The sequence below is a fragment of the Grampus griseus genome (assembly GCF_964374135.1).
Source record: "Grampus griseus genome assembly, chromosome: 11".
Taxonomy (NCBI): domain Eukaryota; kingdom Metazoa; phylum Chordata; class Mammalia; order Artiodactyla; family Delphinidae; genus Grampus; species Grampus griseus.
Genome location: NC_139005.1, coordinates 2,089,638 through 2,104,212, shown reverse-complemented (window position 1 = coordinate 2,104,212; position 14,575 = coordinate 2,089,638). Strand labels below are relative to the sequence as shown.

The window sequence follows — 14,575 nt, the reverse complement described above, 5'->3', positions numbered from 1 at the left end:
GCCCATTCATTACCATATTATAGTGTTGAATGGTTGAGGGGCTTATTGAAGCCCTTAGTTGTAGGGAGACTTTGTGTGTGAGTAAAAGTAATACATGCTCACTGTTAAAACAATTGAAAAATAAAAGAAAAAAAGAAGTACCTATATATACAAGGGAAAAAGTAGCTCTATCTGACCTTTCAGAAATAGCTTCTTGCTATCCAAATCATTTCTGTGTGTTTGCCAACATACATGTCTATACTTTTGTCTACTGATGAGCTTGTATTATACAGTTCTTCTGTAACTTGCTTTCTTTCCCACCTCACAGTATGTCATAGATGTCTTTATAGAGATTGTCAGATATAGAGATTTACTTAAAACTTTTGTTCACAGCTGTGTTCTGTTTTATAGTGTGGAGATATGATAATTTATCTAACCAGTCTCTTGGTGGAAATCTAAGTTGTCTCTTTTTTGCTGGCACAAAATAATACAATAATTGAAGTCATTGCACATATATCTTTAAACTTGTGAAATATGTCTCACAGAGAATAATTTTAAAAGTGAGACTTCTAGGTCAGAGGGTATACGCATGTAAAATTTGATAGATTTTGCAAAATTTTACTTGAATTGGATTAGAAAATTTTGGTCTATTGTTAATCTTTTCATAGAGGACTTAAGATAGCAGCACATTTCTTGTCCCTAGTGACATATTTAACCCTTTAACAAAATGAACAGAATCTTAAAAATGTTGGGGGGGAGGAATAAATTAGGAGTTTGGGATTAACACGTGCACACTACTGTATATAAAATAGATAACCAACAAGGACCTGCTGTATAGCATAGGGAACGCCACTCAGTATTTTGTAATAACCTATACAGGAAAAGAATCTGAAAAAGAATATGTATATATGTATGTATATATAAACTGAAGCACTGTGCTGTACAGCCGAAACTAACACAATATTGTAAATCAACTGTACTTCAATAAAAAATGTTGAAATACAGTGTTTTAAAATATTCAACTCAATTCAAAGAAAAAGCACTTTTCTTATAGCAGTTAAGATTGAAGTTTTTCAGAAGGAACTTTACTGAAGAACTAAGGGAGAAAAACTCAAAATCCCCCCCTCCTTCCTGCCCCCATGTATAGAAGGGTTTTAAAAATAGGAGAAATGAGTTAGTAAAAGCAATAAAAATTTTATAATTACAGAAACAGGATACCACTTTTTAAAAAATTCTAACTTAATGTTTAGTTGACATTTGCTTGACTGATAGATCTCATAGGGTATGTAGATTCATTTCCTTCCACTTTAACTCTGTCTCAGGTTGATGCTGGAGGATGGTTGTTGTATAAAGATACTTAATGTCTAAAGTAGATTGGCTTTGGTATCCTTGATGATCTGACCTTCCCTCTTCTTTTCTCCCCTCCCCTTCCTTCCACAAATCTATTCATCTGTTTACAAACATGTACTTATTGAATGCATACTGTGTGCCAGGTATAGTAGTAAGGGCTGTGCGTGATACAGTAATGAACAAGGGTGTGTGTGTGTATAAAAATCCTATTTTCATAGACTATGATGTAATAAGAAATATAGACAACATGTAAAGAGGGTAATTGTAAATTGTAGTAAATCCTTGGAAGGGAACAAATGGAATTGTGTGTTCTCTGTAGTTCCAGTTGCTACTTGGTTCTGCAGTGAGTGTTGTTTATGTTATCATCATATTGTAAACTGTTTATTGGCTTTCTGTCTTCAGATTTGATTTGTAGACAAAGAAAAGACAGTTATAGATCAGAAAATAAATGTCACATACCTATACAATGTAACAGTAACGGTGTAGGTCATAAATGTGAGGTAGCTGGGTGTATTGGAACCCTCTGTTCCTCATCATATACTGAGATGGTGGTGGGAGGTTAAGAGTTTAAATTTTATGGAGGAAAGTTAAGGTATATTAGTTAAAATTATAAAGATAACCATTAGAAAACTAAAAGTAAACTATAATTCAACAAAAATTGGGAAAAAAAGAGGGTTATGAACAAAATTCTTCACCTTTTATGGAGAGAGACTCAAGAAAATGTATTTAAAGATTTAGATAAATCAAGAAGTAGATACTTATTCCTTAATTTAATATAAATGTATTGACTACCCTTTATGTGCCAGGCCCCATTCTAGGTGCTGAGGTGCAGCAGTGAGCAGAAAAGGGAACAGTCACTGTCCTCGTGGGGCTTTCACTCTAGTGAAGGAGACTGACAATAAACAGAGAAGTGGAAGAAATTGTGTATTATATGGTAATAAATGTTATGAAGAAATAAGTTATGGAGATTAAATTTAGTGATCAGGAGTCAAACAATTTAGAGTTATGGAGGTAACCACTAGAATTAAAAGCAGAATGGTCAAAAGTAGTTATCTCTAATGAGGAGAACTCACTGGGGAGAGACTTACTTTTTATTGTTTGAATTTTAATTTCTACATACATCATTTAATAGTAACATTTAATGTCATAGGTTAAATACATTAATAACACATAATACCAAAAAGTGTACCAAAAAGTACACCAAATGACTCCAAATATGCTTGTGATTTTTTAAAGATTATTATTTAAATGAAAAGTCATAACATCAAGACCACAATAAAATAACACTTCATATTCAGTAGGATGACTGTAATAAAAAAGACGTATAGTAACAGGTATTGGTGAGGATGTGGAGAAATTGGGCTCCTCATAGGTTGCTGCTAAGAATGTGAAATGTTGCAGATGCTTTGGAAAACAGTTTGATATTTCTTAAAAAGTTAAAACAGTTTTTTTTTTTTTTTTGCGGTATGCGGGCCTCTCACTGCTGTGGCCTCTCCCGTTGCAGAGCACAGGCTCCGGACGCGCAGGCTCAGTGGCCATGGCTCACGGGACCAGCCGCTCCGCGGCACGTGGGATCTTCCCGGACCGGGGCACGAACCCGTGTCCCCTGCATCGGCAGGCGGACTCTCAACCACTGCGCCACCAGGGAAGCCCAAAACAGAGTTTTTTTGTTTGTTTTTTAATTTATTAATTTATTTATTTTTGGCTGCGTTGGGTCTTTGTTGCTGCACGCGGGCTTTCTCTAGTTGTGGCGAGTGGGGGCTACTCTTCGTTGCGGTGCACAGGTTTCTTATTGTGGTGGCTCCTCTTGTTGCGGAGTACGGGCTCCAGGCGTACGGGCTTTAGTAGGTGTGGCACACAGTCTCAGTAGTTGTGGCTCGCGGGCTCTAGAGCGCAGGCTCAGTTGCTCCACGGCATGTGGGATCTTCCCGAACCAGGACTTGAACCCGTGTTCCCTGCATTGGCAGGCGGATTCTTAACCACTGAGCCACCAGGGAAGCCCAAAACAGAGTTTTTGTTTTTGTTTTTTTTTGGCCGCACCGTGTGGCTTGCAGGATCTCAGTTCCCTAACCAGGGATTGAACCGGGGCCAGGGCAGTGAAAGCGCCAAATCCTAAGCACTAGATCACAAGGGAATTCCCTAAACAGAGCTTTTATATTGCCCAAACAATTGCACTCTTAGGTATATACCCAAGAGAATTGCAGACTTTTGTCCACACAGAAACTTGTACACGAATGTCTGTAGTAGGATTATTCATAATATCAACAACCCAAATGTCCATCAGCTGATGAATGGATAAGCAAAATGTAGAATATCCATACAGTGAAATACTGTTCAGCATAAAACGGAATGAAGTACTGATACGTGCTACAAAATAAAGGAACCATGAAAACATTATGCTAAATGAAAGAAACCAGACACAAAAGGCCTCATATAGTATTTATATGAAATGTCCAGAGTAGGATATTAGAGTATGGAGCTCTTATCAAATGAAAAATAACCCTCTGACCTCATGTTCCTCCACCCTCAATTTGAGAATGTCTATCAAAGTGAACTGCTCTTATTGATGATGATAATGTGTCATATCCCTTAAATATGTTGGGTTGAGAAAATAAAATTAAGGATCATCAGTAGACTGGAAAGAGGCAAGACTGTATAGGCAAGGAGACTGTTTTCAGAGATTGTTGTGATAGTACTGGCCACACAGGATGAGTCAGCAGAGATAGAAAGGAAATATATTAGAAAGATAAGCTTGATGGAAAGGAAGTATATTAGAAAGATAAGCTTGATGGTGCACAGTGATTGATTAGTTAATGGGAAGCTGAATAGAGGAGTGAAAAGGGGGAGTCAAAATGAATTCTATCAAAATAGGGAACATAGGAGGAGAGGAGCATATTTAGGGAAAATATATGTTCAGTTAGAGCCGTTGAGTTACCTATGGGAAATCTTGGCAGATATGTACAGTAAGTAGTTGATCACGTAAGTCTGCAGCCCAAGGGAGAAGCCAGAGTTGGGACTATTGAGATAACCTAAATTAAAATAAGTACCTACTTAAAATAGGTAATAATTGAAACTAGTTGAAACAGTGGCTGTGGATGAGATTGCCCAGGAACATGTTTGAGGACAGTGCTCTAAGGCATACACCAGTGTTTTATCCGTATTTTTTAAAATTGAAGTATAGTTGATTTACAGTGTTCTGTTAATTTCCATTATGGTTTACCACAGGATATAGAATGCAGTTCTCTGTGCTATACAGTAGGACCTTGTTGTTTATTCGTTCCATATATAAAAGTCTACATCTGCTAATCCCAACCTCCCATTCCATCCCTCCCCCAACCCCCTCCGCCTTGGCAACCACCAGTGTGTACTCTATGTCCATGATTCTGTTTCTGTTTCGTATATAGGTGCATTTGTGTCTTATCTTAGATTCCACATATAAGTGATATCATATGCATATACTAGTGTTTTAAAGGTAGGCGGAGGAAGAGGAGCCAATAAAATGTAGTAGAAAAGAATTGTCCTGGGGAGATAATAGGAGTAGCAGAAGAGTATTAGACAGACCCAGGTAAGAGTTTCAAGGTAGAAGTGTTCAGTAGTGGGACTTCCCTGGTGGCGCAGTGGTTGAGAGTCTGCCTGCCATTGCCGGGGACACGGGTTTGAGCCCTGGTCCGGGAGGATCCCACATGCTGCGGAGCAACTAGGCCCGTGCGACACGGCTGCTGAGCCTGCGCTCTACAGCCCGTGAGCCACAGCTGCTGAGCCCACGTGCCACAACTACTGAAGCCCGAGCACCTGGAGCTCGTGCTCCGCACTGGGAGAGGCCACCACAGTGAGAAGCCCGGGCACCGTGGTGAAGAGTGGCCCCTGCTCACCGCAACTAGAGAAAGCCCGCATACGAACGAAGACCCAACGCAGCCAAAAATAAATAAACAAATAAATAAATTTATTAAAAAAATAAAAAGAAGTGTTCAGTAGCATCAAATGCAGTAGAAGTGAAGAGAATCCATTGAATTTGGCTATAAGGAAATCATTCTGGCTTTATTCTAGAAGTGGTAGTGGGAGTTTTTAGTACCTAGAGCCTTATCTATACCATTTCTGTTGGATATCTTTACACTACCCTTCCCAAAATTGGTTTATTGTTTTGTCCTGATTATAAAAATAGTATGTCTTCATAGAAGAAAATTTATGGCTTGGAGAGGAAGTGAGATCATCACCCCCAAATCTTACTACCCAGAATCGTGTATCCTGCTGTAACATTAAAAACACAAACTCAGGTGGAATCTGTGTGTATAACTTTTTCTTTTTTCTGCTTGGTTTGACAATAGATCACAAATACCTTTCTCTGTTGTTAAGTATAGAGTGACATCATCATTCGTAATGACATGGTGTATTTTCTAGGTCTTCTGTAGCAAATTACCAGAAACTTGGTGGCATAGAACAATAGACATTTATTCTCTCATAATTCTGGAGGCTAGAAGTCCAAAATCAGTGTAGGCAGCGCCTTGCTCCCTCTCGAGCCTCTAGAGAGGACCCCTCGTTGCCTCTTCCTGGCTTCTGGTGGCTCCTGGCAATCCTTGGTGTTCCTTAGCTTGTAACCGCATCACTCCAATCTCAGCCTCCCTTCTTGCTTGGTCTTATTGTGCGTCTCTGTGACTGAATCTCTCTCTTTCCTCATAGAAAGACACCAGTTGGATTTAGAACCTAACATAATCCAGTATAAACTCATCTTAACTTGGTTACATCTGCAAAGACTTGATTTCCAAATAAGGTTACATTCTGGCGTTTCTAGTGGACGTGAATTTTGGGGGGATGCTATTCAACTCATTATAGATAGTAACCCATCTTATAGTTGTACCTTAACTTACATAGCCAGTACCCCATTGTTGGACATTGAGATCGTAACTTTTCACTATTGTGACCATAATGGGGGCAGGGATAATGCATGTAGTAGAACCGAGGTGATCCAGCTGGACACCTTTTGGTACCCCCTTGCCCCATCTTAACTGTGAACGGACATGTGAAGCAGCCCTGGCCTGAGAAGGACATGCCGAGGGCCTATTAGGAAGGAGTGTTTGGATTGCCATCAGGTAAGCCACTAAGCCTTGCTGGGTGCAAACTGAGGCTGGGTGCCGTTTAGGGTAGTGGAGGAGGGAGAGATGAGACCATTTGTGCTCCTGAGACCAGCGGCAGCTCTAGTTTCTTCCAGTAACCTTCCTCTTCTCTGATCCCCTCAAGAACAGAGGCCTGTGAGAATCCTGGAGAAGCTGCTTCCCGTCCCTGTGTGCAGAAGTGACTGCAGGGTGAGGGGTGGACTGTGGCAACCATGGAGGTGTGCGTTCAGGTCTCCTTCCATTGGAGCCCCACTGCCTCACTTTCTCCACTGTATCGCCTCTGCACTTCTGTCACAAATGAGTTGTCCATATATGTATGGGTCTATAATTACTCTTTTGTTTTTTTTTTGTGGTACGCGGGCGTCTCACTGTTGTGGTCTCTCCCGTTGCGGAGCACAGGTTCCGGATGCGCAGGTCCAGCGGCCACGGCTCATGGGCCCAGCCGCTCTGCGGCATGTGGGAATCTTCCCGGACCAGGGCACGAACCCGCGTCCCCTGCATTGGCAGGCGGACTCTCAACCACTGCGCCACCAGGGAAGCTCTATAATTACTTTTTAAATCATAAAAGTAATTCATATTCATGTTAAAACCTCAGTGCAGAAAAGAAAAATGTGAAAACCCACTTTTCCCCACGAATTCTTGTATTCTTTTTATAAATTTAAAAATGTATGGTACTGGCACAAAAACAGAAGTATAGATCAATGCAACAGGATAGAAAGCCCAGAGATAAACCCACGCACATATGGTCACCTTATCTTTGATAAAGGAGGCAAGAATATACAATGGAGAAAAGACAGCCTCTTCAATAAGTGGTGCTGGGAAAACTGGACAGCTACAGGTAAAAGAATGAAATTAGAACACTCCCTAACACGGTACACAAAAATAAACTCAGAATGGATTAAAGACCTAAATGTAAGGCCAGACGCTATAAAACTCTTAGAGGAAAACAGAGACAGAACACTTTATGACATAAATCACAGCAAGATCCTTTTTGACCCACCTCCTAGAGAAATGGAAATTAAAACAAAAATAAACAAATGGGACCTAATGAAACCTAAAAGCTTTTGCACAGCAAAGGAAACGACAAAAAAGACAAAAAGACAAAAAGACAACCCTCAGAATGGGAGAAAATATTTGCAAACGAAGCAACTGACAAGGGATTAATCTGCAAAATATACAAGCAGCTCATGCAACTCAATATCAAAAAAACACCCTAATCCAAAAATGGGCAGAAGACCTAAACAGACATTTCTTCAAAGAAGGTATACAGATTGTCAACAAACACATGAAAGGCTGCTTAACATCACTATTCTTTAGAGAAATGCAAATCAAAACCACAGTGAGGTATCACCTCACACCAGCCAGAATGGCCATCATCAAAAAATCTACAAACAGTAAATGCTGCAGAGGGTGTGGAGAAAAGGGAACCCTCTTGCACTGTTGGTGGGAATGTAAACTGATACAGCCACTATGGAGAACAGTATGGAGGTTCCTTAAAAAACTAAAAATAGAACTACCATATGACCCAGCAATCCCACTACTGGGCATATACCCTGAGAAAACCATAATTCAAAAAGAGTCATGTACCACAGTGTTCATTGCAGCACTATTTACAATAGCCAGGACATGGAAGCAACCTAAGTGTCCATCGACAGATGAATGGGTAAAGAAGATGTGGCTCATATATACAGTGGAATATTAGCCATAAAAAGAAACGAAATTGAGTTATTTGTAGTGAGGTGGATGGACCTAGAGTCTGTCATACAGAGTGAAGTAAGTCAGAAAGAAAAACAAATACCGTATGCTAACATATGTGTGTGTGTGTATATATATATATATATATATATAATCTAAAAAAAAAAGGTTCTGATGACTCTAGGGGCAGGACAGGAATAAAGAAAGACACAAGACGTAGAGAATGGACTTGAGGACATGGGGAGGGGGAAGGGTAAGCTGGGAGGAAGTGAGAGAGTAACATTGACATATATACACTACCAAATGTAAAATGCATGGCTAGTGGGAAGCAGCTGCATAGCACAGGGAGATCAACTTGGTGCTTTGCAGCCACCTAGAGGGGTGGAATAGGAAGGGTGGGAGGGAGACACAAGAGGGAGGGGATATGGGGATATATGTATACATATAGCTAATTCACTTTGTTATACAGCAGAAACTAACACAACATTGTAAAGCAATTATACTCCAATAAAGATGTTAAAAAATGTATCTTGTATATCTTGTATCTCTTTTCTTATCACTACTTGCAGACTTAACCTTATTCTTTTTAATAGCTGCACAGTATTCCCGTAATTATATAGACTATTAACCAGAGTCTTGTTACTTCAAAGAAGTCTGCAGTTTATTTTTACTCAGTTTTCCCACTTGTGTGAAAATATGTGTAAGATAAATTCCTAGACATGCAATGACTAACATTTATTGAAAACCTACCAGGAACCAGATATTTTATACTCACTCACTAATTTGATCTTTTTAGCTATCCTTTGAGAAAGATGATATGCCCATTTAATAGATGATACTGCGGCACTGTGAGATTTATTTATTCGTTGAAAGCTACAATGTTTAAATGGTGGAGCTGAACCAGCCCAAGCCTTCCCTTCTAGTTGCTACACAACTAAGCCTCAGGAGCACGATAAGAATTACTTCACAGGGCGCTTGTTAGGGTGAAATGTAAATATTTAAGGTCTATGCATTGCATTTTGTTTTGTACATTTTTATACTTACCCTGTAGAAAAGATTTCAGGTTACATTTTTGGTTTCATACTTAAGCAGAGTGTTACTAATATGCTTTAATACAGAGGGCAGCAGTGTTAATTAAGGAGGAAAATATAAAAACTACCATGTCCATGTATCCTGAGCACTGTTGCTTCATGATTTGGAATAGTATTTTTAACTTTTGCCATTCCACTTCATTTGGGTAAGTTTAAAAAAAGTGACTTCATTGTTTTAAGAATTAACCTAGGGGGCTTCCCTGGTGGTGCAGTGGTTGAGAGTCCGCCTGCTGATGCAGGGGACACGGCTTTGTGCCCCAGTCCGGGAAGATCCCACATGCCGCGGAGCGGCTGGGCCCATGAGCCATGGCCGCTGAGCCTGTGCGTCTGGAGACTGCTCTGCAACGGGAGAGGCCACAACAGTGAGAGGCCCGTGTACCGCAAAAAAAAAAAAAAAAAAAAAATTAACCTAATCTTTTTGAATGTTGACTGTCTTGTATATCTTAGAAAAAAATCTTTGCTTATAGGTGTATGTCACCAGAACTGAATTCTTTTTAGTTTTTTTGACTTTCTTTTCTGAGAAACAATTGTGCCTTCTCTTGATAGGCGGCCCCAGTATTTTAAGGCTTTCATGTTGTTTTAGAGTTAAGAATGCTTCTTTGGTGAACTTGAAGAGCTCTAAAAATTGTAAATTTTTTATGGGAATATGGAAGTAGGAATTGATGGTGGAACTATGTTGTTAATAAACACCAAATTTAAGATAAACCAAATTTCTGGTAATGTTCTTATCAGAATTAGATTTTAGGATCTTTCTAAAAAACCTAAATCTGGGCAGACTTGCAGAGATTTAAATGCTGTGCTGGTGTTTTAGGTATTTTTTAAAACTCAAAATATAGGATAAAACAACTCATTTTAGGTAGTTGATAAATCTGGCTATGATACTAACTTGACAGAGATTTTTCAGTATTGAGAACAGATACGTACACATAGGCATGATATTTTCTGCATGATTGCTGTGTGTGTTTGTGTGTATGAATTAAAAAATTTTCTTAGAAGATGAGGGGTATTAGTCTGTTCTTGTTGAGCTTATGCTGTTTTCTTGGAATTAAGATTTAGGTACAGAATTCCCTATTCTTTTTTTTTTTGCGGTACGCGGGCCTCTCACTGTTGTGGCCTCTCCCGTTGCGGAGCACAGGCTCCGGACGCGCAGGCTCAGCGGCATGGTAGCTAACTCCCCCACAGCGAGTGACCCAAGAGAGTGACCAAGACTTAAGTCCCAGTGTCTTTATGAGTTAGTCTTGGAAGTGATACATCATCAGAAGCAAATCCTTTAAGTCTAGTACACATTCAAAGGGAGGGGAATTTTGCTTCCCCTCTTGAAGGGAGGAGTATCAAAGAATTTATTCAGGTACCTTAAAACTACCACAACTACTTGTCGGGAGAGTGAGTCCTCCATGGGTCTCTTCTTTCCTGCATGTCCTGAATGCGAGGGCCTGACTGCTCTTAACGTGGGTCGTTTCTCAGGATTGTGTTTGCAGCGAGCCACCTTGAGGGATGAGGTAACGTCTCCCGTTGGGGAAGACCAGGCTTACTTACTGCTTGCTGTAAAAGTGGTGGATTTCCTAAACTCAGCGTTCCTCTGTAAATCCACTGCATGTGTAGCATCTGTCTGGGGCCCCTTGTGTCACCTTGTGGGACTTGGGGGTAACAGGATGCTTATACTGCTGGCTGTGCTGTGAGTAATAAAGTTCTTTGTCTCTGACTCAGGAGACTCATGTGTTCTGTCTGATAAGTAGAAGGAGAAGGTTTGAAGTAACCACAACAGATACTAGATAGGGAGCTAACAAAATATTGGATAGGAAGCAAACTAAGGGACTTGTCGGACTCTGGGGCCAACACTATGGGCCCAAACTGAACAGATGCATGATTTTTTCCAGCAGCAGTCAGGACTCCAGGTAGGTAATTGGTGAAGGTGTTTCTTTTGGATTAATCAAGGGCAGGGGAGTTTGGAATGTGAAATTATTTTTTTCAAACTTTTGTGGTATAATTTATGTACAATAAACTGAACATATTTAAAGTCTGTAGTTCAATGAGTTTTGACCTGTATATGCCTGGGAAGCCTCACCCCAGTCAAGATAGTGAACATTTTCATCACTCCAAAAATTTCCTCCTACCCCTTCACGATCCGTGCATCCCTCAGCCCCAGTCCCAGGCACATACTGATGTACTTTCTGTCATAATGGAGTCCTTCTAGAATTTTATATAAATGAAATCACATGGCTTAACTTTTTTTATTTTCTGGTCGGAATTATTTTTTGTTAGCTGTTTAAAGTGCAAGAATTATTATCTTGTGGTGATGGATCTGGCAGATTTTTAAAAGTAATTAAACATTTTGAAGCCCAGTCTTCCCTGAAGCTCATATTAGAAAGCCAGAATGAGGGCTTTAGACAGAGCTGGTGAATTCTCTTCTTTTGTTGTAGAAATGAATATAGTTCTGATAGCAACAAAAGACTCCACATGCAAATGGCATTTTGGGTCTGAAAGTGGCTTGAATGTTAGAGTGCACCCGCTAAAGTTGAAAACTCGATGTGGATTTTTGTTGCTGGATCTTAGCCTGTTTAATAGTGTGGCTTAGTTACTTGACTACAGGAAAATAGAGTTTTGCACAAAAGCACAGTTGGGAATTTTTTTCTTGACTGTGGCACTTTAAAGTTCTGATGGCATGATTCCTGAGACTCTGAATTATTATTCTTTATTTTGTTAGTTTTCCTTATTTTGTTCTTTTTGCCCACCATCTTTTAAAAAAGACTTTCTCCTTAATAGAAAGATAAATGTGATTATTGAAGCATTACACCATGGAAAACCTAAGGTGTGCCTTAAAGTTTAGGTTTAGAGTCCTAGATTAGCAGGACACCCTGCCTTAAAACTGGAGGCCTTTAATATCCTACGGACAATTGAGGTGTTAACATCAGCAGATGATGGTGGATAAGCATAGTAGTTAAGGGTTTCCAGGGCTCTGGAATTAGGGCACCCTACCACTTAATAGCTAAGTCACTTAACACCTATAGGCCTCACTTTCTTCATCTGTAAAGTGGAGCTAACGACAATGCCTGTGTTGTAGGCGGCTTATAAATATTAAATTAAATCTTATAAAATTCTTAGCACAGGGCCTGACATATGGTAAACACTTACTGTATGTTAGCTTCTGTTATCATTCAAGGGATTCTGGGTAATGAATAGCTCTCTTATTTTAAGCAATATTCAGATGACTTAAAAAAAATAAAAAACTTTGCATCCCTCTTTGGTCTTGAAATAGAGTTCACTTGAACAGTAGTGTGTCACCTACCTTACAGTCCAGATTAATCATGAAAAGGAATGTTTACTTTCTGAGGTAGGTTAGTCCTGGGAAGGAATTTCCTAACATTACTAGTAGAATATTGCAATATCTGAACTTGGTGTACTATTGCTATTTCTGAGACGGAAGGTTCAGACTCTGTGTTTTTCCTGTCCTGCTTGTTGTTACCTTAGGTCTATCTTTAGTGGTCTATCTTTACTGGATCACTAGAGACGAGACTGCCAGTATATTCATATTTCTGAAGATCTTTAACTTGTTTGAGTTTGGTTCAAACATACAGACCCTTTAAAATCTTTTGACCATGTGATTTACTTGGATTGCACTCTCAATTGCATATTAAAATATTATTTAATATGTTGAAATCTGTTTCTTGACCTAAGCCAATTCTTTGGTAGAATGATATTAGGAAATCACAGAGACCTAGTTTAGATCTGTACTGATTTATGTTTGAGAGGAGTGTAGAAAGTAGATAGCTATGATATGTGTTTTTAAAATGTCTTAATTACTGTACTTGTAGAATATGAACATATTTTCCTATTAAAAGATTGAAGCATTTGAGTGCTGTGAGTCTAAAGCTTTACAAGTGAAGCTAAAGCCTCCACACACATTTCCCCCCAAGCTCAGAAGGCAAATTCCCTTCCCATCTAACCGCTGCTGTTTCAAATTCGGCGTTTCTCATGTAGGAATTCTTTATATATTTTGTATACAAATCTTTATACATATGTTAGATATTTTTTCACCAAGAGTTTGGTTTTTCTTTTAATTTTTGGTGTATTTTGTCATTTTGACATGATTGAATATTAGTCATTTTTCTTTGTTTTTTTGCCTTTTGTTTCTTATTTAAGAAGCCCTACCTTAACTCAAGTTCACAAGGATATTCACCTACGTTTTCTTCTAGTACTTTTTAAAAAATTTTTTTTATTTTTATTTTTTTGAGGTACGCGGGCCTCTCACTGCTGCGGCCCCTCCCGTTGCGGAGCACAGGCTCTGGACGCGCAGGCTCAGCGGCCGTGGCTCACGGGCGTAGCCGCTCCGCGGCATGTGGGATCTTCCCGGACCGGGGCACGAACCGGTGTCCCCTGCATCGGCAGGCGGACTCTCAACCACTGCGCCACCAGGGAAAACCCTTCTAGTACTTTTTAAAAAAATTTATTTATTTATTTACTTATTTTTGGCTGCGTTGGGTCTTCGTTGCTGCGCGCGGGCTTTCTGTAGTTGTGGCAAGCGGGGGCTACTCTTTGTTGCGGTGCGCGGGCTTCTCACTGCGGTGGCTTCTCGTTGCGGGGCGTGGGCTCTAGGCACACGGGCTCAGTAGTTGTGGCTTGCGGATTCTAGACCGCAGGCTCAGTAGTTGTGGTACACGGGCTTAGTTGCTCGCAGCATGTGGGATCCTCCTGGACCAGGGATCAAACCTGTGTCCCCTGCGTTGACAGGCCGATTCTTAACCACAGTGCCATCAGGGAAGTCCCTCTTCTAGTACTTTTAATAGTTTTAAAATTTGTATCTTTAATGTACATAGAATTTATTTCTGTGTACTGTGTGAAGTAGGGATGTAATTTATTTTTTTCCAAGAGCACCAGTTGTTGGAACTCCATTTATTGAATGATTTGTCCTTTTCTCACTGTTTTGAAATGTTAACTTTTAGCATCTACTAAATTCACATATATAATTTAGAGCCTATTCTTGGCCATTTCTGTGCAGTTTTAATCACTATAGCTTTAAAAGGCTCCGAGTCCTTATGAGAAATCCTAGGGGTCAGATATGGTTTTGGAGTCCAGGTTTTTTCCCCATAATGCCCAGTGGGCGTTATGCAGTATCCTGTAATCATACACATTGTTTTCCCAGTGACGTGTACGAATAATCACACTAGGTGAGATACGTATAAACAGTAAGTGACCTCATATCAAATCCTGCCAGGTTTTACCACTAAATAAGTTAAAAAGAAAAAAAACCCCTTACTTTCAGAGTTTTAAAACACTTCTGCATTGCAAATAAAGGATCATGGACCTATAATGTGTCTTGCTATTTAGGGGACATCTTCCTTTGTTCTTCTG

The 14,575-nt window shown here is 39.7% G+C and overlaps 1 protein-coding gene across 2 annotated transcripts in view; it reads left to right on the top strand.

Annotated features, from left to right (window-relative positions):
• The window catches only part of ERC1 (ELKS/RAB6-interacting/CAST family member 1), a 394,109-nt gene that overhangs the window by 18,418 nt on the left and 361,116 nt on the right, over window positions 1-14,575 (top strand). The gene's annotated exons all lie outside the window — the stretch shown is intronic.